Source organism: Macaca nemestrina, chromosome 8 (genome assembly GCF_043159975.1).
Source record: "Macaca nemestrina isolate mMacNem1 chromosome 8, mMacNem.hap1, whole genome shotgun sequence".
NCBI classification, from domain to species: Eukaryota; Metazoa; Chordata; class Mammalia; order Primates; family Cercopithecidae; genus Macaca; species Macaca nemestrina.
Genome location: NC_092132.1, coordinates 93,052,009 through 93,074,745, shown reverse-complemented (window position 1 = coordinate 93,074,745; position 22,737 = coordinate 93,052,009). Strand labels below are relative to the sequence as shown.

The 22,737-nt window shown below is 40.2% G+C and overlaps 1 long non-coding RNA gene across 4 annotated transcripts in view; it reads right to left on the bottom strand.

Annotated features, from left to right (window-relative positions):
• Positions 1–22,737, bottom strand: part of LOC112423426 (uncharacterized) — a 193,974-nt gene that overhangs the window by 109,117 nt on the left and 62,120 nt on the right. Inside the window, exon 3 of one of the 4 annotated variants that reach the window (XR_011607031.1) lies at positions 6,465–6,561. The exons of the other annotated variants lie outside the window; for them this stretch is intronic. This is a non-coding gene — a long non-coding RNA (uncharacterized lncRNA). Of the gene's footprint in view, positions 1–6,464; positions 6,562–22,737 lie in introns of those variants that run through there. 4 annotated transcript variants of the gene reach the window in all.

Genomic DNA, 22,737 nt, shown 5'->3' with positions numbered 1-22,737 from the left:
ATGCTGGGAGATTTCTTACTTCCTGTGAGTGCAAGCTTCATAGAGACAGCCTCCAGCAGATCCCAAACTGTACGTTCATGACAGCACAGGATCCTCTCTGAACATGTTCCTTGTTTGTGAAATCCTGGAGTCTCTAAAGAAACCAGGAGGCCGGGCATGGTGGCTCATGCTTGTAATCCCAGCACTTTGGGAGGCCGAGGCAGACGGTTTAACTGAGGTCAGGAGTTCAAGAGCAAACTGGCCAACATAGCGAAACCCCGTCCCTATAAAAATACAAAAATCAGCCAGGGTGTTGTGGTGGGTGCCTGTTATCCTAGCTACTCAGGAGGCTGAGGCAGGAGAATTGCTTGAACCTGGGAAGCAAAGGTTGCAGTGAGCCGATATTGCACCACTGCATCTGCACTCCAGCCTGGGCCACAGAGCGAGTCTGTCTAAAAACTAACTAACTAAATAAATAAATAAATAAATGAAAAAAGAAAAGAAAGAAACCAGGAAAGGTTGAACCCAAACCCAATTTCTATTAGTGCTTCTCCAGAAGGTTAAAGAGGTTGCAAAATATCACTACTTACCCTTCTTTGTATCCAAAAGGATCAGCCATCTGTTTTCCTAGCTAATAGTGGGTTGGCTAGTGAATGTTTCTGTTGTGCTATGGAGTGCCACGGTGGGTTCCAAGGGCCCTTTGTCTTGCATGTTTACATGTTTTATAAATGACTGAGTGTGACAGAGCCCTGAGTATCTCAGGACTCTTATTGAACCTTGGGCAAAAAAACATTAAAAATGATCTTAAGATATTCATTTGCCCTAGGATGCAGAAGGAATTTTACACCATTTTCTTTATGTGTCTAGTAGATTAATATTTCCTTTATGTTAATATAAGAGTTTATTATTCTTATCTTAATTTAATGTCCTGGAACCAGGTGAGACAATTTTGCGAGTTTAATGATCACTGGCACAAAGTACACGAGAGGGTCACTCAGGACAGGCCATCCCTTTCAAGGCATTTTGCCAAAAGAGCCTGGAGTTAATTAATTAATACTGGGAAATCCCCTGCCAGTCCCAGCTTTGACAGACAAAAAATAATAAGACTCTTCTAGGCTCTAGGCCAATACACCTCTTTCATAAAAATTAAAAGCCTAACTAGAACTCTGATAGCAAATGTCCCTTTTCAAAGAATAGCTAATCTAAAATTCATTACAGGGGATAACGGAAAAATAAATGGTGGGCCCAGGAATCTTTTGATAGAATATATGGCATCCAGGTCATTCTCTATCATAAGTCAAATTACTTTGATGGCTACGTTGGAGTTTATGCTGATACAATACAGCTTTCACACATTATGACGTCACATCCAACATGTGGAGATGACTGACTTTGGGCATGCCCTGTGCTCACCTGGCAGGTGATGGCGTGGGCAGGAAGTGCACAGCCTGCCTTTACCTTACGTGAACACTGTTTCTGGGCAATGGGCAAAGAACTGAAGAGGACAAGCTAGAAAAGGGCTCCTTGTCTGTCTCTATAAACCTCGTGTGTGTACATCTTAGCGAGCCCATAGACAAAAAAGGCAAAGAAGCAGAGACCAAGAGGGAGCGCCTAAGAGGCACAGAAAAAGAAAGCCACAGAGACAGAGAGATGGAGAAACATACAGACAGCGGAGAGCCAAGGCACAGGGGAAGGGGCAGGCGGAGGCAAGCACTTCCTGGTGAACTCGGTCCCCTGTGTGATTGGCTGCTCCTAGAGAACAGTTTCCCTGGCTGCAGTTGCTGTGCAACTGCTTCCTGCAATTAACTGACTGTATTGACTTTGTCTGCTTCTCCCCCTCCCTTAACCTCTTGTTTGCCGAGCCATCTGAGGAGCCACACCTTCGACTGGAAGAGGTAGGTTCAATTAGCACACTGTACATCTTGTCAACCCACCTCCACTTGAAGCTCTGATATAGATATAAACAAATATGTGTTCATGTCCTTTATATATTTATTCACATATATGTTTATCTGTATTTATGAATAATATTTGTTATATAATATACACATATATTAATATATGCATATATCTATGCACACACATATATCTCCTAAATTATCTTAAGGTCCGTGTAAATACAAAATTTATTTTTTAAGAGGTTATTTCCAGAGCATTCTATGGGCCTATGCACACATACACAAGTAACCAAGACTTGACACAACCAGCCCGTCTCTGCAATGAGAAGCGAAGAGGGAGAAAACTCAGGGAAGACATGGCTTTAGGTAGGACATTAACATCTACATATGTAAAAACTAGAAAAATGGCTGAAAAATCATAGTCACAGAATAAATGTAATGACTGAATGAATGAATAAGTGAACTATCACACATAGTTTTAATTACTGAAACTTTTCTTTTTAAACAGGTCCTTCATAGCGGACATGTGTGCATCTCAAAGTGCAAAGCCCCACTGGGAAACACCAGTTTGGGGATCATGATTTTATGTAGTGGGTGAGCGGTTGGCTTAAGGTGGTCATTTCAATTACCTATCATAATAGATAACTGGAGCCAAATCTTCCCATTTAGCAAGCCCTCAGTAAATGTTTTGGGGTTTTTGGGGAGAGAAGGAAGGACTCCTCACATTCTGCCATCATCACAGAATTATTTTTAAAAAGTCAAGCAATTTTGTCAAATAATTCTGTGTGAAAAAGTATATGTAAATATATATTTATGTGAGTGTGTATGCATATATACACATATAAAACAAATATATATTTATGTGTGTATGTATATATACATATATAGAACAAATATATAAAATAAATATAACCAAATGAGTTACATTGGCCATTATAAGTATAACTACTCATTGTTACCAGTTATATATTAAATATTATACTAAACAACCGAAACAGTAATTAAAATCAAATTACTATTTTGGATAAATAATATTTGTAATGGGTAGAAATATTTGATTGATAGGTCTTAATTTTTGAGCATGGTCCCACTTATGCTGTATTGATGTATGTTTTTCTTTTTTATCATTTCTAAGAACTATGATCACAACATTTTCTCTAAGAAATATCTTGAAGTGCCTAAACCTTGGTCAATGTTTCTTTCCACATTCAATTTAAGAGAAGAGAATTCTTTTATGATGGAAGCATATTCACTTGGACCTAGAACTCATTCTTTCTTATTGCTATAGAAGGCATGTTAAAGATACTACTTCCACTTTCCCAAGAGCATCCAAAGTAGCTTTTTTTAAAATTAAAATTCAGACCGGGCACGGTGACTTAAGCCTGTAATCCCAGCACTATGGGAGGCTGAGGTGGGGGGATCACAAGGTCAGGAATTCGAGACCAGCTTGACCAACATGGTGAAATCCCGTCTCTACTAAAAATACAAAAATTAGCCAGGCGTGGTGATGCGTGCTTGTAATCCCAACTACTCAGGAGGCTGAGGCAGGAGAATTGCTTGATCCTGGGAGGCAGAGGTAGCAGTGAGCCGAGATTGTGCCACTGCACTCTAGCCTGGGCAACAGAGTGAGACTCTGTCAAAGAAAAAAAAAATTCCAGTGGGTCCTGCCTATGCACAAGGCACATAGAACTAATCATTCGACAACCCAAGAGGACCTTATTACTACCTCCACTTTCCAGCTGAGCATACTGGCTCTTGGGGAGGTTGAATCAATTGCCACAAATGTAGAACAACATGAACTGAGGCGGGATTCAGACCCAAGCCTGTCGGACTCTGGAGCCCAAGTTTTCATCCATCAAGCTGATGTCCACCTTTCTGGGCCAGAGGAGAGACTCAACTTTGCTTTGAGCCATTGATGAGCTGTAAAGTGAGATACATATTTGAGGTATTAAAGAGGAAATTCTTCAACTAGGTTATCCTAAGTGTTTCTCAAGGGAAAGTTTTCTGCATTTTCTTGTATAACTAATCATTCTACCAAATAAGACCTGCATAGCATTTTCTATTTAAAAAAAAAAAAAAAAAAAAAAAGAGGTTAAATAGAAAAGACAAGCAGCTGAGAGAACACCACTGAGAATTCTTTAAAGAAAGCAACCAGCTCAGCAGGGGCACCTATATTTAGCCAATGAGTCAGACACATTTTCTTACCTAGGAAGCCAGTGGGCTGAACCAATAGGTTGTAGTTTCAGTTGAAAGGAGACAGAAAAAAATGTGGTGAAGGAAAAGAAAGAAAAGAACTCTGAGAACAATAGGATTCTTGAAAGGAGCAAATGATAGAAATAGGCAATGCCAAAGTAAAGTCAGAGAAAGAAAACTGGGGTGGGGGTGAAGCCAGGGAGGAGAAAAAGGAAACCTGAAAATAAGAAAAATAAGTTCTAGAAAAGAAAAAGAGGAACATACTTCTCTAGTTCTTTCTTTATATTTGATAAACTTTGAAATTGTGCCGACTTTCATTAAAAACTATTATGTACAATATGTGAATCTTTCAGTCCCAGGAAAGTATGACTCTCTTGCTACTGAAACTGGGCCACGCCAAATAGAATATCTTACTTCTACATATATTCAGTATTAATAATTGCACAAGTTTATTGCTTTTAACAGAAGAAATAGACAAGTTTCTGCAAGGTCTCAGAAAAGCCAGGGGGTTCCACTTCTGTGAAAGAGAATTGTTCTGGGGGAGTGGGTCAGCCCTATCCCCGGAGAGACACTTGTCAGCTACAGGGCAGCACTCAGATATCGCAGGAGAGGCCCTTCGCTCTCTCAGACCAGGTGATAAAAATGATAAAAATGCAGTTTGATGACCCTGAGAACAGACATATGCTGTACATTTAAAACTTTGTTTTATATTCTCTGCAGGATATTTGATGCCACAGAATCCCTATTTAGTTGAAATGATTTGAATCTTTCTTCCACACTTTAGCCAACAACATTTAGCTTATCTCTATTTGTTGCCTTCATTCTCTAATTTAATATAAAGACATAAATAAATAAATTTTCACTAAAAAAAGTGTCACATTTGGCAAATTCTGTTTCCTAATTCTCCCTTGATAGTATGGTTTAAAATGTGAAGGAAAAAAATTATTTCACCTGATTTACAACTGTTCTTAATAGTATGTGTTTTGGCTGAAAAGGAAAGCACTCACATGTATAACTCACCTTTGAAATTTCCATAGAAAGATCACTCTTCCTTGTAGAAATCTGGATCATGCAATGACACCACTAGAAAATTTAAATGTGTACAAGGATATCCAGACAGATACTGAACTTTTATTTAGTTTCCTTCTTATGGTCTACAGGACATTCTTATAGGAAAATATTTGACTCATTTTAAGGATCTGATAAATTATGTTTCCAAGGATTGAGGTTTAATAGGGACTATGGGGCTTTTTGTATCTCTCTGCTCAAAAATCAAGCTAAATGGTATGTCTTCCCAAAGGGAAATGTGGAAAAAAAATTATGTTTTCCTCAAAGCTACCTCTGTATTTTCTCTCTGTTGGCAGTTACGGTTCTAAGGATTGGATCAAATCAGCTCACCTGCTCCACCTTGCTCATTTCTCTCAGCAAATCCGATGACTCAGAAGGAACCCTTCACCAACTGCCCATTCCCGCATGCCAACCCACAGAGCTACCTCCAAGCTTGCTCCACCCACCTTCTGTCACCACCTTCCCTTTTCTTGTCTCAAAAGTCATCATGAAAATGTAAATGTTGCCACAATTTGTTGGAAAAATAACAAAATTACAGTATGTGAAAGAGTATCTTGAAAATTGAATTGGAAATTTCTCTGATTTTTGCCTTAACACTATAGAATTTTATTTCTAGAATTTTACCTTGTTTTCTCAATTTTTTCCCACCAGGTGATAGAGAAATTAGCTATCTTATGACTTCAGGACATCTCTTGATTTTCTAAAATGAACCCTAAACTTAATACATCCAAAATGGAATGCAAGCTCTCTATCTGAAACAAAGTAAAATTTTAAATAAGTAAATATTCTTTTCCAAGGTTCTAGGTTCCAGAGAATAGCATAACCACCCCAAGATCCAGGAATCTTCCTAGACATCTCCCTCCCTCTCACCTGCCTCAGACGATCCACCACCAATCCTCTCTGTTCCACCTCCTCCCAAACCCAAGGGAATACAGGTGAATTATTCCTTATCCAAAATGGTTGGGACCAGAAAAGTTTCAAGTTTCAGATACTTTAGTATTTTGGAACATTTTGCTACACATAATAAGATATCTTGGAGATGAAACACAAGTCAAAGCACGGATTTCATGTATGTTTCACATATGTTTTATTCACTTAGCCTGAAGGTGATCTTACACAATATTTCTGGTAATTTTGCACATGAATGAAAGTTTGTATGAAGTACTTACATTTGAAGTTTTCTACCTGTGGTGTCATGTCAGCACTCAAAAAGTTTTGGATCTTGGAGCATTTCAGATTTCAGATTTTTGCATCAGGGGTGCTCAACCTGTACCACCTCTTGCCGGGACCTTCGAACGTCCTCCTGATTGGATATCCTCTCTGTTCCCTCCTTTAATCCATTCTCCATACTGCAGCCAACAAGGTGTCCTCTGTAAGCACCTCCCTTCGCCCTCTGATTACACACTTCAGAGGCTTCTCAGTGCTGTTAGAATAGAAGCAATAATCTCCACGTGGCCTACAGGGTCAGCCTGTGTGGTCCCCATCCGTCTCCCCTCTTGTCCCATCATCTCCCCTTCCCTGCTGCCCGTCTTGTCTATTCTTCACAAAGAATACTCCTTCAAGCCCTCTTCACCTAGTTAACTCCTATCTCAAGAGGCACTAGTGAACAGAAATGCAGTGGATGGGATTCTTAACCGATGTCCCTACTGCTTCTTGGATTATTATTATTATTATTATTAATTATTATTTTTGAGACAGAGTCTCCCTCTGTTGCCCAGGTTGGAGTGCAGTGTCACAATCTCAGCTCACTGCAACCTCTGCCTCCCAGGTTCAAGTGATTCTCCTGCCTCAGCCTCCCAGGTAGGTGGAATTACAGGCACGCACCACCACACTCAGCTAATTTTTTATATTTGCAGTACAGATGGGGTTTCACTATGTTGACCAGGCTGGTCTCAAATTCCTGGCATCAAGTGATCTGCCCACCTTGGTCTCTCAAAGTACTGGGATTACAGGCATGAGCCACCACACCGGCCTGCTTCTTGGATTATTTAGGTGAAAATGCAAGAAAATCCTCAGAGTCGTCTCTGGAGCCAGGTCTACATTTTCTGCTCTCCCACAGTCAGGAAGAAAGGAAAGATGAGCATAGCTAGCTGGATAAAAACAATGGCACCAGTATTAACTGGAGAAGGAGGAAATCGGGAAAAGCCTTGCCATAGGTTTTCTCTATTCACAAGTGAGGTGGGGTGAGGTGGGAAGCGGGTAGACCTAGTGACATCTTGCTTCCTATCTTGTCAGTGATACAAGCATATTTATTATGAAAGAAAATACATAAACATTGGAATTGGGCAAGAAGCCACGTTTGTATCTGTCAATGAAATATAATCAATTAATTTTTTTTTTAGAAGACCACACTTTCTGACACTCCAGGGTGGTGTATGCAGGCAGGGGTTGTAAGCCCTGAGGCTCAGAGTGACCCCTACCATGCCCCTTCTGTAGTTTCTGTCACACTCCTTAGTCATTCATAAAATATTTTTTCTACCCTTAAAATAATAGGAAAACCATCTACCTTCATTGTGCATGATTTTGACACAAAGTAATGCAACCAGTTTCTAACAATCAACTAGTGCTTTCAGAATAACATCGCCTTTTCAAGTGCCCACTCCATTGAAATATGCAGGAAACATTTTCAGAAATTTCTTTATTCCAGATCTTTCATAGACCAAGTAAAGATGTTTGTTTTTTCAAAAGGTTGCTTAATGATCATTCTTTTTGACATTACACGATGGAAAGTCAACAATGTGACATTTGCCATAAGAAAAACAGAAAGATGGGGCTGAGAAATACAATAACAAGAGCTGCCACTGCAACCGCCAGGAAGTCTGGGATGATTTTTCGGTGCAATTTGTTTCTCTTCGTCTGGCAAAGGTTTTGGCTTCAGCTTCATGTTCTTTGATTATTATTATGCCTGTCTACTAGTGAGTGGAAACTGCAAGTACTCTCTCTGTCTTTCCACCCTGGACGAGTGAAAAGAAGAAATGAGCCAAAGTCACTCTGAACAGGAATTAAAAGAAAACTGTTACACCATTGGCTCGAAAGATCCAGATGGGTGATGTATCTATATAGCTCCATTCACTGATGGTTCAATTACTTAGCCTCTCCCATACGTATCAGGGAAATATCTCTGATGAGCAGTGTGAGGTTGTGGGGCTAAACCCAGAAAGATATATCACATGCTCTCTTGGAACTAATTTATTCAGGCTAAGCCATCAACTGTCTTTATTGCTGATAGAGTGGGCATTTCTCAGGGATACCAAAGCTTCTCTATCTACAGCAAAGCCCTCAGTAAGCTGTATCGCAGGGCACCTCAGCCTCAGTGCAGCGGTTGTACAAAACCTTGCTTCACTCAGCAGTGGTCATTGAAGAATGACTGTGTGAATAAGCCTAACCGGTTTTCCTCGTTTCCCAAGTTTTAAGGCCAAATTGATCTAAAACTCTAGCCCATACCCTTTATATTTGGTGACAGTATCTACCAGGTTAAGAATGTCAGGATGAATTAGATGGCATCTTTATGTAGGGAATATGGCTACATCTATTTCAAGGACTTCCTTTTCAATTTTATTTATTTATTTACTTGTTTATTTATTTTTGAGACAGAGTGTCACTCTTGTCGCGCAGGCTGGAGTACAATGGCATGATCTCGGCTCACTGCAACCTCCACCTCCTGTGTACAAGCAGTTCTCCTGCCTCAGCCTCCTGAGTAGCTGGGATTACAGGCATGTGCCACCACATCTGGCTAATTTTGTATTTTTAGTAGAGATAGGGTTTCACCATGTTGGCCAGGCTGGTCTTGAATTCCTGACCTCAGGCGATCGGCCCACCTCAGCCTCCCAAAGTACTGGGATTACAGGCATGAGCCACCGTGCCCAGTCAGGCATCCTTTAAAATGGCATATCTTCTAGGGATTCCTAATACAAAATTAAAATCTATAATTTTGATGTAAAATATTTTATGAATTACAGGAATTACAGTCATCCCTCAGTATCCAAGGCAGATTGGTTCATCTCGGCTCACTGCAGCCTTGACCTCCTGAGCACAGGTGATCCTCCCACCTCAGCCTCCTAAGTAGCTGGGACCACAGGCACAGGCTACCATCCCCAGTTAATTTTTGTATTTTTAGTAGAGACAGGGTTTTGCCATGTTGCCCAGGCTGATCTGAAACTCCCGGACTAAAGTGATCCACCCGTGTTGGCCTCCCAAAATGCTGGGATTACAGGTGTGAGTCACCACACCTGGCTTCTTTTATTTTTTCTTCTTTTCTTTCTTTTTTTAAAGATAAGGTCTTGCTCTGTCGCCCAAGCTAAAGTGCAGTGCCCAGTCACAGCTCACTGCAGCCTCAACCTTCTGAGCTCAATCGATCCTCCTACTTCAGTCTCCTGAATAGCTGAGACAACAGACACATGCCACCATACCCAGCTATTTTCAAAAATTTTGGTGGGGGGAGAGAGGGTCTCACTATGTTGTCCAGACTAATCTCAAACTTGGGCCTCAAGTGATCCTCCCACCTCAGCCTCCCAAGTAGCTCACAGTTCTTTTTTTTCTTTTTTATACTTTAAGTTCTAGGGTACCTGTGCACAATGTGCAGGTTTGTTACATATGTATACATGTGCCATGTTGGTGTGCTGCACCCATTAACTCATCATTTACATTAGGTATATCTCCTGCTATCCCTCCCCCCTCCCCCCTAGCCACAATAGGCCCCGATGTGTGATGTTCCCCTTCCTGTGTCCAAGTGATCTCATTGTTCAATTCCCACCTATGAGTGAGAACATGTGGTGTTTGGTTTTCTGTTCTTGAGATAGTTTGCTGAGAATGATGGTTTCCAGCTTCATCCATGTCCCTACAAAGGACATGAACTCATCATTTTTTATGGCTGCATAGTATTCCATGGTGTATATGTGCCACATTTTCTTAATCCAGTTTGTCACACTCACAGTTCTTTAAGTCAGAAGTTCACCTGCAAAATGGTTGAGTTCTCTACTTAGGGTTTCACAAGTCCAAAATCAAGGCTTTGGCAGGATCTACAGTCATCTGGGGCTGGAAACCTCTTCCATGCCCATCCAGGCTGTGGCAGGATTCACTCCTGTAGCTTTAGGACTGAGTCCCTCTTCTCCTGCTGGCTGGCACCAGACTGCTCTGAGCCCCAAGAGGCCATTCTCAGTCCTTACCATGTGGACCCCATCCTCAAAGTCAACTATAGAAAACTCTCTCACATCAAACTCCTCTCCTGCTGGGCTTCTCTGACATGTTCCTTCCCAACTTCTAGACCTAGATCTCAAGGGCTCAGGACATTCGGTCAGGCCACTGGGGATAAGCTCCCTTCCTAAACCAACTGTACCACACAACAAAACCTCACCATGGAGGTAAGCTCCATCCTGCTCACAGTCCCAGGATCCTGCAGGGCACATACAGCAGGGTTCGCAGATCTTGGGGGCCACCTCAGAATCCTGCCTCCATACAAGTTTTGAATTTTAAGGAGTCCCCAGTTCCACAGATCTGCCTGATGGCTTCTACCTGGTGTACAGTGGCGGAGCACTGGGCTGAGGTCCGAGGTCTGAGGTCTAAAGACAGCTCAGCTCACTCCTTCAGCACCATCGCTTCACCCTCTGCTGGGCTTGGGGCCAGCCCAAGGCCACTCCTCACGGCCACACAAAGGGCGCTCGGGGGCCACTGCTCTGAGCTGTCATCTCTTCTTTCCCGTGTCACCTCTTTCCTAGTTCTATTTTAGTTATTTGGATGTTACTCATTTTTGTGGATCTTTTGACACCTTTAATTGCTCTTCTCTTCCCACGCCTATTAAGTTTTCTCACCCTTTGATATTGGCATTAGGAGCATTTTAAATAATTTGCCAAATAATGTTTTACCACTGCTGTTTTCTGTAAGTTACATTGCTTTGCCTTTAACCCTGTATTAATTTTGCTGTAAAGTGTTAAATAGCATGAAGTTGGGTTATTTTACACACAAGATTGTAGGGCTTCCTAGATTCAAAGTCTTATTTCTTCATATGTATACTGACTAAAAGCAAAGGCAAGTTAATAATGCAAATTTGCTTTGAAGTTCAATGCCATCTTTTGGCGCACAGCTACAGTGTGCCTATTCAGCCAGACCGTGAGCCTCAACTCTAAGAAAAAGTTACAACATTATTCCAACACTGAAATTCTTTCAAAGTCGTTAATAAAGCTAAAGCACAGAACTATTACCATCGATACCAGACCAACAATTCTTCAAGCCCTGGCACATTTCACTGGTGTACGTTTGATGTGCCCTGAAGCTTATATTTGTTCCTGACTCATATGAATAAACAGAGAACTACTCAGTCTTCCTTCTGGTCCTCCCCTACCGCGGGCCTGGATCCAGTGCAGGAAACTCAGAGACAAGATGTGGCTCTATGACCACATGGACAAAGTGGAGAAGAGCCACATTTTAATGTTCCAAAAAGTCTATTTACAGTGTTTTCATCATGTATCAGTGGCCTGCGATATCACCTGGGTATGATTTCATTTGTATCTCAGTGCAGAAGAGATGGATGATTTGCACTCATTCTCAAATAACAAACAAAAATTTCTCCACTCCCTTTGTTATCTGTCCCCTTGCCCCTCACCCCACAAAACTGCTAGAAAACATGACCCACTTTCCTTAAGACACACTCTAGTGCTGTCTACACAAGGAATAGGAGTGCTATTTGTTCTCCACCTACTTCCAAAGTTCAAATATACCTCCCTGTCGTCACCAAATTCGTCTTAATTGTGTAGTGAGAAATAAAGAACTGTGAAGTGCCTGCAATGAACCTTAACAACAATGAGAAGGGATAGTTCCGAGAAATGCTTCACAAAAGAACTGAGTTTCTATGCCTCCTTCCTGAGTTCAAAATGGGCACAACTGAAAACCTAAGATTTCCTGGAGTCCTGGGGCCAAAAGCATAAAAATACAGCGGTGAATGAGATTGACATTACCCTAAATCATGCTAAATACTAGGAAAGTCTATTCTCTTCTAACTGCAACCCCTCCCAATCAAACTGCACCCTGTAGTTCACATGAGAAAATGCAGCTTACTAGGCATCTTAGTTCACACGAAATAAATTGCCATCCACTCCCCTTAAAAAAGTTAAAGTTTTTTTTTTGTTTTGTTTTTCACTTTGGAGACCCCAAAATCAAACACACAGAAAGAGATAAAACGTAGTTCTTCCACTTGGCTTCCATCAGGATGATATGGTTAACTTTGAGTTGAAATACATGCAAATAAGGTTCAACTTCTTAAGACACTGAAGGAAAGTATCTAAAATGTCTAAAAATTTGCTAAGACTTGGAGACCTTTTCTGCACATCTGTTTGTGTTGGGCAGAGTAACAGCCTCCTAAAGAAGTCCGCATCTTCATCCCTAGAAATGAAGACTGCGTTGCCTTGCATGGCAAAGGGGAATCAAGGCTGCTAATCAACAGGCCTTCAGATGAGGGGATTTTCCTGGGGCATCCAGGAGGGCCCAATGTCATCACAAGGGTCCTTCAACCAACGTTAGAATTTACATCATATTCCCACATATGTCCAGATTTTTAAATTATCCCCAAAGAGGCTGCGGTCAGAATTTTGTTATAAATAAGACAGAGTTGGTGTGTGCTCCCTGAGATTCACTTTGATAGAATAGTGAGATTTTCTTTGCATTTCCCACTCAATGCTGCAGCTCTACATCCAGGATCCATGGCTCCCAGAGCTGTACTGTTGGACGCAGAGCAGCCTCTGCCCCTCAGGCTCCCAGCTCCCCACTGCCTGGCCCAGTGGAGGGGACAGCTGGTATGGCAGGATCCCCTCATGGCCTGCCAAAGAGCACCCACCTCCTTGTATTTAAGAAATATTTTTCCAAAGAGTATGGCCTTCAGAAATCTGCTGTATTTAGAGGGGTGGAGGGACTGGGGAGATGTTGGTCAAAGGACACAAAATTTCAAGTAGACAGGAGGAATACATTCAAAAGATCTAGTACACATCATAGTAACTGCAGTTAATAACAGTATACTGATTACTTTTTAGTGTTCCTAAGAGAGTAGCTTTTAAGTGTTCACACCACAAAATAAATGATAAATATGTGAGGTCATGCACATGTTAAATAGCTTAATTTAGCCCTTTCACAATGTATACACATATCAAGACATCATGTTTCACACCATAAATAATGTACAATTTTTACTTGTCAATTAAAAATATATGTTGTATTCACAGCCAAAAAGAAACAAAAAGAAATCATATTCATGGGAGGAATCCAGAACAGAAATGAAGCCAAAAGAAAGAGAAAAGGAAAAAGACTCTAGGACCTTATATATGACTCCACATAACTCTCACCCCCAAAATATTACAAGACCATCTAGGAGACCAACAGCTGTTGCCAAAGAGCAGCCCAGGTCTTTTGTTTATTCATTCAACAAACATTATGGTTTATGATGTTCCAGACCACGATGGAGATGAGAACATGAGTGTTAGTTCATTATGTTGTAAAGTCTTTCATCAGATGTGACATTTCTAGAAACAACTTTATGTGCGTCAGCCAGCTGTGCAGCACATCTCAAACTTCAGCGTGCACACAAACCTTCCAGGGGCCTGCAAGGAGCATTCTGATGCAGGAGGTCTGGGGTGGTGCCTGAGAGCCTGCATTTCTAATGGGATGTGAAAAGATGGTGAAGCTGCTGGTCCAGGGCCTGCAGTTTGGGTAGCAGGGCACTATAATCCAGGACTCTGTTTCATCCACCTCAATTCACTGTTGCTCTCCTAAGAACATTTTATAAAATCCTGAGACAAGATATGTTTCCCCATCACTACTGCACAACTATATTACACAAGGCAATAATCTTTTTGGATGTTGACCTTTGTAAGTGTCATATAAAAGTGAATGGCAAAATGAAAGAACAAGGTATATTTTCATTTTTGTGTGAAGGAGAGACATATGGATGAGGTATCAATCTGGAAATACGTTGCCTACAGTCATCAAAATAGAATGACTCAAAATGTCAACAGCTCTGAAGCTCTTGAACTGACGAAGCAAGCAGGTGCGGCATTTGTCAGCAGGATGAGGAAGAGGTGCCCATCATAAACAAGGGACTGGAGGGTTCAGAAAGAGCTTTCAAGGAAGTAAAGCTCTTTAGCCAGGGCAGAGGTGGGGGCAAGGAGGGCAAGTGAATGCCCTGCGTATGGAAATAAACCAGGCCATTACTAACCCGCCAGACAATAAAGCTTCAGGAGAGTTGGGTTTTACTACCATATTTCACAGAGCACCGTGCCTGAACTGCTCCCAGATGCACAGTTCAGGTTCACGCTCCTCATCTCCCTTCCTTCTTTATATGAGGTGATCATATCTTTTACTCACAGAGCTGGGAACGATGTCCTTGAATGTACCAACCATAGACGTTTCTATCATTAAAGCTTGATTATAAAATCTCCCCTAAGAACAAACGGTGGGGACTGTGCTAGCTTTATAAAAGTTCCATTAGTCCTCCGAGCAAAGTCCCCGTGGCCAAAAACCAAATCCCTCACACGCAGTGGAGCCATCGCTGACCGTAAAGGACAGAGCAGCTATGACCTTTCACACAGAGAGTCATTTGTAAGTGAATTAAAAGTATCACCACAGGATTAAAATGGTCGCTATGAATCAACAATTTCTGATACACAGATACTACTCAGCAAGCTAAGGAGTTAAGTAGAATAATGGGATTACGTTATTTAATTACAGATTTGTAAAAATTTCTTTTCAAACCCAGATTCCACATCCCTAAAATACTTCTAAAGGTATTTTAAGTACTCATTTATCTTTTCACTGGAAAGTATTAATATTTCCTGCTATTTTAAAGGAAATATTATACTCTATTGGGAAGGTATTCTCAGCTAACATAAACACACAGTATGGCTATGCTAATAAAGTATTTTCAAGCAGCAAAAAATTACCATTTTATGCAGATGATAATGTAATGTTTAACCAGTAAAATAATTCCCTCATTTATTATAATAGCTGTAATTATAATAGCTGTATCATCATTAATAGCTATATAATAGCTGTACAGCTATTAATACTAAGGTACAAAATCAATTTAAATTTAGTCAGAACTTTTGTTATTATCAAAAAGTTATTAAGACTCCTTTTATGTAGAATTTTAATGTGCCCCCAAAGCGTTCTAAGTACTTCAGCCAATTAATAAAGAGCAAGATACTATAAAAGAAGCCTTATTTTTTTTCTAAACTAATACAGTGTGTGTAACAAAGTTTTAGAGTCTTACCATTTTTTAAGATGTAGAAAAATGTTAGAATAATTTAAACAGGAGCCTGGAAAGTGTCTTACATCCCTGATGAAATACATTAAATCTGATTAAAGACCCCTACAATAATAGCCCTTTTTTGGGGTTTTTTTTTTTTTTTTTTTTTTTTGGTTTTTTTTGAGACGGAGTTTCAAGCTAGAGTGCAATAGCACGATCTTGGTTCACTGCAACCTCTGCCTCCCGGATTCAAGCCATTCTGCCTCAGCCTCCCAAGTAGCTGGGATTACAGGAGCCCACCACCTCACTCCACTAGTTTTTGTATTTTTAATAGAGACGGGATTTTGCCATGTTGGCCAGGCTGGTCACAAACCCCCGACCTCAGGTGACCCACCTGCCTCAGCCTCCCAAAGTGTTGGGATTACAGACATGAGCCACCGCACCCGACCAATAACTGCCATTTCTAATGAGGGAAGATCTTAATCAGTAACATATCAAAATAGATACACCACCTGAAATTATTCACATTTTGTAGTTAATATATACATTTAACCATAAAAAGGTTTAATAAATAATAATAAAGCTGATAACTTTGCAAGTTTTACCATGTGCCAATAACCATGTTTAATACTTTATTTTATTATTTGATTGTAAGGTATGTATTATTGTTATTATTATTGTCATTGTTATTCTCATTGTATAAATAAGAAAACTGAGATGTTACAATATGGCAGTCACTGAATTTGAGCTTAAGTGACTTTGACTCCAAAGTTTATGTGCTTGGCTAATATGCTTTGCTTTCGCAATACATACAATTATAACATATTCTTTAATTTCCAAACAAACCAAAACTAGGAAAAATGTCACTTTTCTCTTTCTTTTAAAAATTTTCAAGTATTTATTATTATTTACTATAGCCACCATGCTGTACACCAGATCTCCAGGACGTACTCATCATAACAATATCCCTTACTTTTCAATTTAAAAGATAAACCTAGACTTGGGGCTCTAGATGACAAATTAGTCAGCCAGATTTGTCTCTTATCCTTCCTGATATCCCACAGAAATGAATGTTAAAACTGATTAAAAAAAAAAAAAAGGAAAGAACCTCACATCAACAATTGGAGAGAGCTTGTCAAAGAATGATGACTTCACTATATTTCAAGAAAATGAAAAGCAGATGAGAGTGAATGGATGCATGAAATGAAGGGAGAAAGCTATGACCCAGAATGTTCTGTTAAGAGGCTGCAGAAGAGATAATACCAGTCTGTCTGACAAACTCCAGTGAGTCTAAAAGTGATGGGGATAATGTAAGCAGGAGTAAACCTGCAGCAGTCCCAGCTGCCTTCATCTCCACTCCAGCTCTTCCAACCACGCCCATAGAGGATGTGAAGTTGAAATGTCCACACAGGCAAAACCTGACAGCTGTCCTCTAAAGACTTGTCATTAAGTGTCTGGGAAGCTCCAAGACATCTCATGCATGCGTTTCTACCTCCAGGGAAAAGCCTTCTTATTCTGACATTTGGTAGGGCCTCAGCTTGACTCCTTTCTTATCTGCTTACTAGAAAGCAAAGATTCCTAGTGATTAAACCTTTCTCTACTCTGCCCAGAATCTTCAGCCAGAATTTCTACTCAAAGAAGAGATACAGAATTTCAAAAACATCTTAAATATATAATAACAAAGAACAGTTATACTTTCTACCCAAGAAATCATAAACAGATCATTAGTTATATGAAAAAATAATCACTAGAAAGAGAAAGACCAAACATATCAATGGAAAAACTGACCCCAGAGGAATTAGAGTAAATTCAGGGAACACAATAAAAATGAAAAACTAACAACCCCAAATAATAAAATTAAAAATAGTAGCTGAGATATTATATGCATACAATGAGAAAAAGGCCATAAGTAAAATTTTTAAACAGAAAATAAGAGGACTCTCTTAAAATTTAAATATGGAATTGTCAAAATAAAAATCTGAAGAGAAGCCCTAAAACACAAAGTTAAGAAAAAAGAAAATTTTATATTATGTAAAATAAAAAGACAAAAAGACCAGGAATATGAGAGAAAAGATGAGACCAGTCCAATAGTTCCAACACGCAATGAAAAAGACCCCTAGAAAAACTGAGAAAGTAGAAAGGAGGAAATGACAATAAAATGATTTCTCATAGTGAAAGAGGAGTTGAATTTCCAAACTACAAGGCCCCTAGTGGGCAGCTCAATAAATAAACAATGTGACGACCCACACGCATTATCATCACATGTCAGAGCATCACGAGCTCTAGTAGGAAAAATAAAGCCAACTGTAAAGCGATGATAAACACACTGCATCAGCCTTCTCGCTAGCCACACTGTTGCTACAAGTTAGTAGAATAGTACCTTAAAAGCCTTGAAGGAAAATAATTTGTTTTAACCTAGAATGTTAGCTCCAGCAAAACTTCAAGTGTGAGATCAAAATAAAGACATTTTTGGATAGCTGTGGATTCAAGAGGATAGAAAGATTTCGAGGGTGGGGAGAGATGGAGAAGGACTAAATGGAATGAGTGGTACGATTTTAGGAAAAGACAATGGGAGATGAACAATCTCTTGGGGAGAAAGGAGGAAATGGTTGGAATAGGGGAAAGCAAAGAGAAATTCTGGAAAATCCAAAAAATATAAACAAAACCATGGTCTAAGTAAAAAGCAATTTAATCTGTGGTTTCATCTGAAGAAATAAAAGGTGTGTAAGAAAAGAGTTCATTTGGCCTTGATGATGGAAACAATGTCCCTAGAGTGATCCAGCAGTCAGAGCATTGGGCACACGAAGGTAGCTAGGTAGTCCTGGCACAATGCCTCTTGGTCTAGAACAAAATGTTATTTGTAAGGTTATGGTGACATAAATAGTAAGCAAGAAATAATAATTAAGAAGTAATAAATAATATAAATCTGTAAGGTTATAATGACATAAAATATAAATAGCTTTTACTATAAAAGCAGGAAAAGCTTGGTGGTGACTACAAGATGAAATGCAGACATTCCTCAACGTTCTGAAAGTATAAATTGATGAGAAGTGGGACATGGAAGACAGGAAAGCAGTGGAAACAGCAGAGGTGCTTATACTCATCTTACAAAGCAGGGTGTTGATAGAAAATGGTGTGATCGATATGGACCAGAACAGTTCAAATACATTATAGGCAGTGTCAAAGTAATTAATAGAAGAGCTAAAAATATTTATATATCAAACATTGGGATGAAGAGAGAGGAGAAATGATAGAATAAAGGTGATTTTTCCTCATTTTTCTTGCTGATGAGTCAATAGATATTTCCTAAAATTCATAAATAAAAACACGGTTTATCGTATGAATAGTTAGCCATTAATGACTACTTACTGTATCCCAAGTACTATTCTAGGACGTTTTATGCATTAATTCCCACAACAACCCAAAGAGAAAAATGAAGAAACTGAGGCACAGAGATGTTAAAGAACTTGCCCAGGGAAACCCATCTCGGGAAATGGTGGAGCCTGGATTCAAATCCACCTCGTCTGGCTTTGAGCCTGTGCACTTGATCAAGGCATAAACTTCCTTCTCACAGCACCACAGATGGAGTGTTTCCAGAGTGCCAGGCACCAATCCAATTTCTTTAGATGAGTTGATTTAATATGGACATATATTAAGACAACATATTTAAATATAGATGTATATCAATATTTTTCTCATTTTACAGATGAAGAAACTGAGGTGAGCAAACTATGGTCCATGAGCCAGATGTGGACTGAAGCCTGATTTTGAGTGGCTCACGAGTTGGTTTTTACATTTTTTAAGTGTGAAGGAAGGGGAAGGAAGAGATGAAAGAAGGGGAGGAAAAGGAGAGGAGAAACAGGTATCACATGTGGCTCACAAAACCTAAAATATTTTATATCTGATCATTTACAGAAATGATTTACCAACCCCAGTTCTGTCAGTTCTACAGTTAAAAGCCAGGCAAGTGGATGCCTCAGATAAGGACTGCATCTCTCAGCCTCATTGGAACTAAGGAAGACCATGAGGCTTTGCTTTGCTTTGAATAAGAGAAAGCCCAACCACCGGCAGCTTCTGAACATCTTGGTTCAAAACAGCAGACATGCCTCACCACTGTCCTGTCTTCTTCTATTTTTAAAAAAAATGTTTTAACTGACAGATAAAATTGTATATATTTCAGCTGGGTGCGGTGGCTTATGCCTGTAATCCCAGCACTTTGGGAAGCCGAGGCGGGCGTATCACCTGAGGTCAGAAGTTTGAGAACAGCCTGGCCAACATGGTGAAACCCCGTCTCTACTAAAAATACAAAATTAGCTGGGCATGGTGGTGTGCACCTGTAATCCCAGTTACTTGGGAGGCTGAGGCAGAAGAATTGCTTGAACGCAGGAGGCGGAGGTTGCTGTGAGCCAAGATCACGCCATTGCACTCCAGTCTGGGCAAAAAAAATGCGAAACTCCATCTAAAAAAAAATTGTATGTATTTATCCTGTACAGTATGATGTTTTGAAGTATATATACATTGTGAAATGACCAAATCTAGCTGATCAACATATGCATTATTAGATATAGTTATCATTTGTGTGCTGGGAACACTTAACACCCACTGTCTTAGCATTTTCCAAGGATACAATATATTTGCAACACCCTATCATACAATAGATCTCTCAAACTGATTTCTTCTAGCTGAAGTTTTGTACCCTTTGACCAACATCTCCCCCACGCCCAACCCCCATGCCCCAACCATTCTCTGGTCACCACCGTGCTCCTCTGCACTTCTGGATTCCACACATGAGTGAGACTGTACAGTATTTGCCTTTCCAAGCCTTACTCGTTTTTTGTTCAATCTGGAAATCACAAGGTCCTCCAGGTTCATCCACGTTGCAGCACTTGACAATATCTCCTTCTTTCTCCCTTCCCTTGTTCTTTTCCTTTTATCCTTCCCACGGGTGGAGACGTGGTAGACAGCCTGTGTCCTGAAGGCCTTGTGGCGTAAAGCTGCCATAACTCTCCTGAACTGCCAACCTTCTAAACTTCATGTGAATAAGAGATGCCTTTTTATCTTTATTAATCACTGTATTTTAAGTATTTGCTTCTCTCAGCTAAACCTACTGCTTACCAATAAAATATCATAGTGTATTACTCTTATGTTTTTTTAATGTAACTTACTCAAAGATGTTGCATAGAGTTTGAGCTCATCCCACCCAACCATTTAAAAATAGGTCCTCACTCCATATTATAGGGTAATGCTTTTCAAATTGAAACAAAATGATCATCTTTTCCTATACCTAAGTAGTCATTTAACTCTGTTTTCCGGGACAAATATAAAGGTGTGAGAATACTGAGTGGAAACCAATCTGACTTATAGGGATCGAAGCAAAACAAATTTCTGATTTCTAGCACAAATGTGTAGCTCAACTTACAAATCTAGGTTTTCTGTGTATCAGTCAGGGTCCTGGTGGGAAACAGATGGCACGCTCAAGCCGGGTAATGTGAGGAGTGTTATATAAAGAGACTGCAAAGGTGTGAGCAGGATGTGGGAATCAGTAAGGAATCGCGGAATATCCCAGGCAGAGCAAGGAGGGGGAGGTGGGGGTCAGGGGGAAGGAGGAGGACTATTTGGAAAGCACCTAGCAGGGTCTGGAGGTTTTGAGATAGGCACACCTCTCCCCACAGCAACTGTGCAGGGAGAAACAGAGGGATCAGGAATTGAACACAGCAGCTCCACGCCCTTCCTCCTGTTCCACACCCCGCAGGGCCTCCTATTACAGAACCCAGCCTGAAGTCTGAGGAGGGACCAGGGTGCGAAGTGTGGGGATGAGCATGGAGGGACCAGGGACAATAGCCATCCAGGTCTCCCAAGACAGAAAACCCAAAGTGTGTGGGTTTAAATATCCTTTGAGGTTCTAACTTGATCATTATGCTCATGAAAAATAACTCTTTGCATTAGAAGCTCTTATTAGGTATCCCTGTCCTTGTATTCTATTAGGGACAGAGGAACACAGTGGATTATAGCACTAGAGACTGTTTCCCAAAAATCTGAGGGAAAATAAACTTCTGTGACATGTTTGGCCTTAAGACAAACGAATCTGGTGATCTCCTGTGTACAAATATGCAAGGTCTGATTTAGACAGCAGAGACCCCCACAGCCAGAAAATTACGTCATGGCCCCAAACATCAGAGGGTACTCAAGTACCATCCCTATTTTAATGAGAAATGAGGTACAGCCATCCTTCATTTGGAAACAGCAGCAACTGCAAACCGAACAATCCTTTTCTAACTCTTGAAAACTTGTTTTCAAAGTTTTGAGACAGACTACAACAAACCCTGTATGTTCCCAGAGAGGAAGTGGGGGAGGCAAGATCGTGGGCCTTCTATCATCCCTCTATGCTATTTTCATCACAACACTCACCTCTCGTATCACTTGGTATATATATATATATATATAGATAGATATATATATAGATATATAGATATATATATACTTTTTTTTTTGAGATGGGTTTTTTTTTCTTTTTTTTTTTTTTTTTTTGAGATGGAGTCTCGCTCTCTTGCCCAGGCTGGAGTTCAGTGGCCCAATCTCAGCTCACTGCAACCTCTGTCTCCCGGGTTCAAGCAATTCTCTTGCCTCAGCCTCCTGAGTAGCTGGGACTACAGGCGTGTGCCACCAAGCCCAGCTAATTTTTCATATTTTTAGTAGAGATGGGGTTTTACTGTGTTAGTCAGGATGGTCTCTATCTCCTGACCGCATGATCCACCTGCCTCAGCCTCCCAAAGTGCTGGGATTACAAGCATGAGCCACCACACCCAGCCGTCTTTTTTTGACTGCTACTCTCAATAAATGTTAGTGTGTTAATAACAGATAATAAGTCTGTATTGGTATCTCCTAGTAGATGCTAAATTAATGTTTGTTAAATGAATGAATACCAAAATATATTTATTTTCCAACACATTATTTGGCATAAGGCTTACTTGGTACAAAATGGATCATTTCAGAATACCTCACTACCACTTTCTAGTTTATCAGCATCTGATGAGATGAGAAAACAATAAACTCCTATTTCAAGTGACACTTCCTCCAGGAAGCCTTCCATGAACAATTGAAAGTGCTGTCTCCACCGAATCTGCAGAGTACAGAGTACACTGACTTGCCTTTCAGGTCTTGTTAGCAATTTTTTCTACACACCAGGTATTCCTCACTACCAAGTACTTAATTACAGATTCCTTGAAAACAAAGCTTAATTGCATACTACATATTTTTCACACAATGGTTCCTTCCCCATAGGGGCCCAATGCTTATTAAATCAACACTGAGATATACTAAACTCTCATGACATAACAGCATCTTTTCTATTTGCCATCTTTGACAAATTTTTTA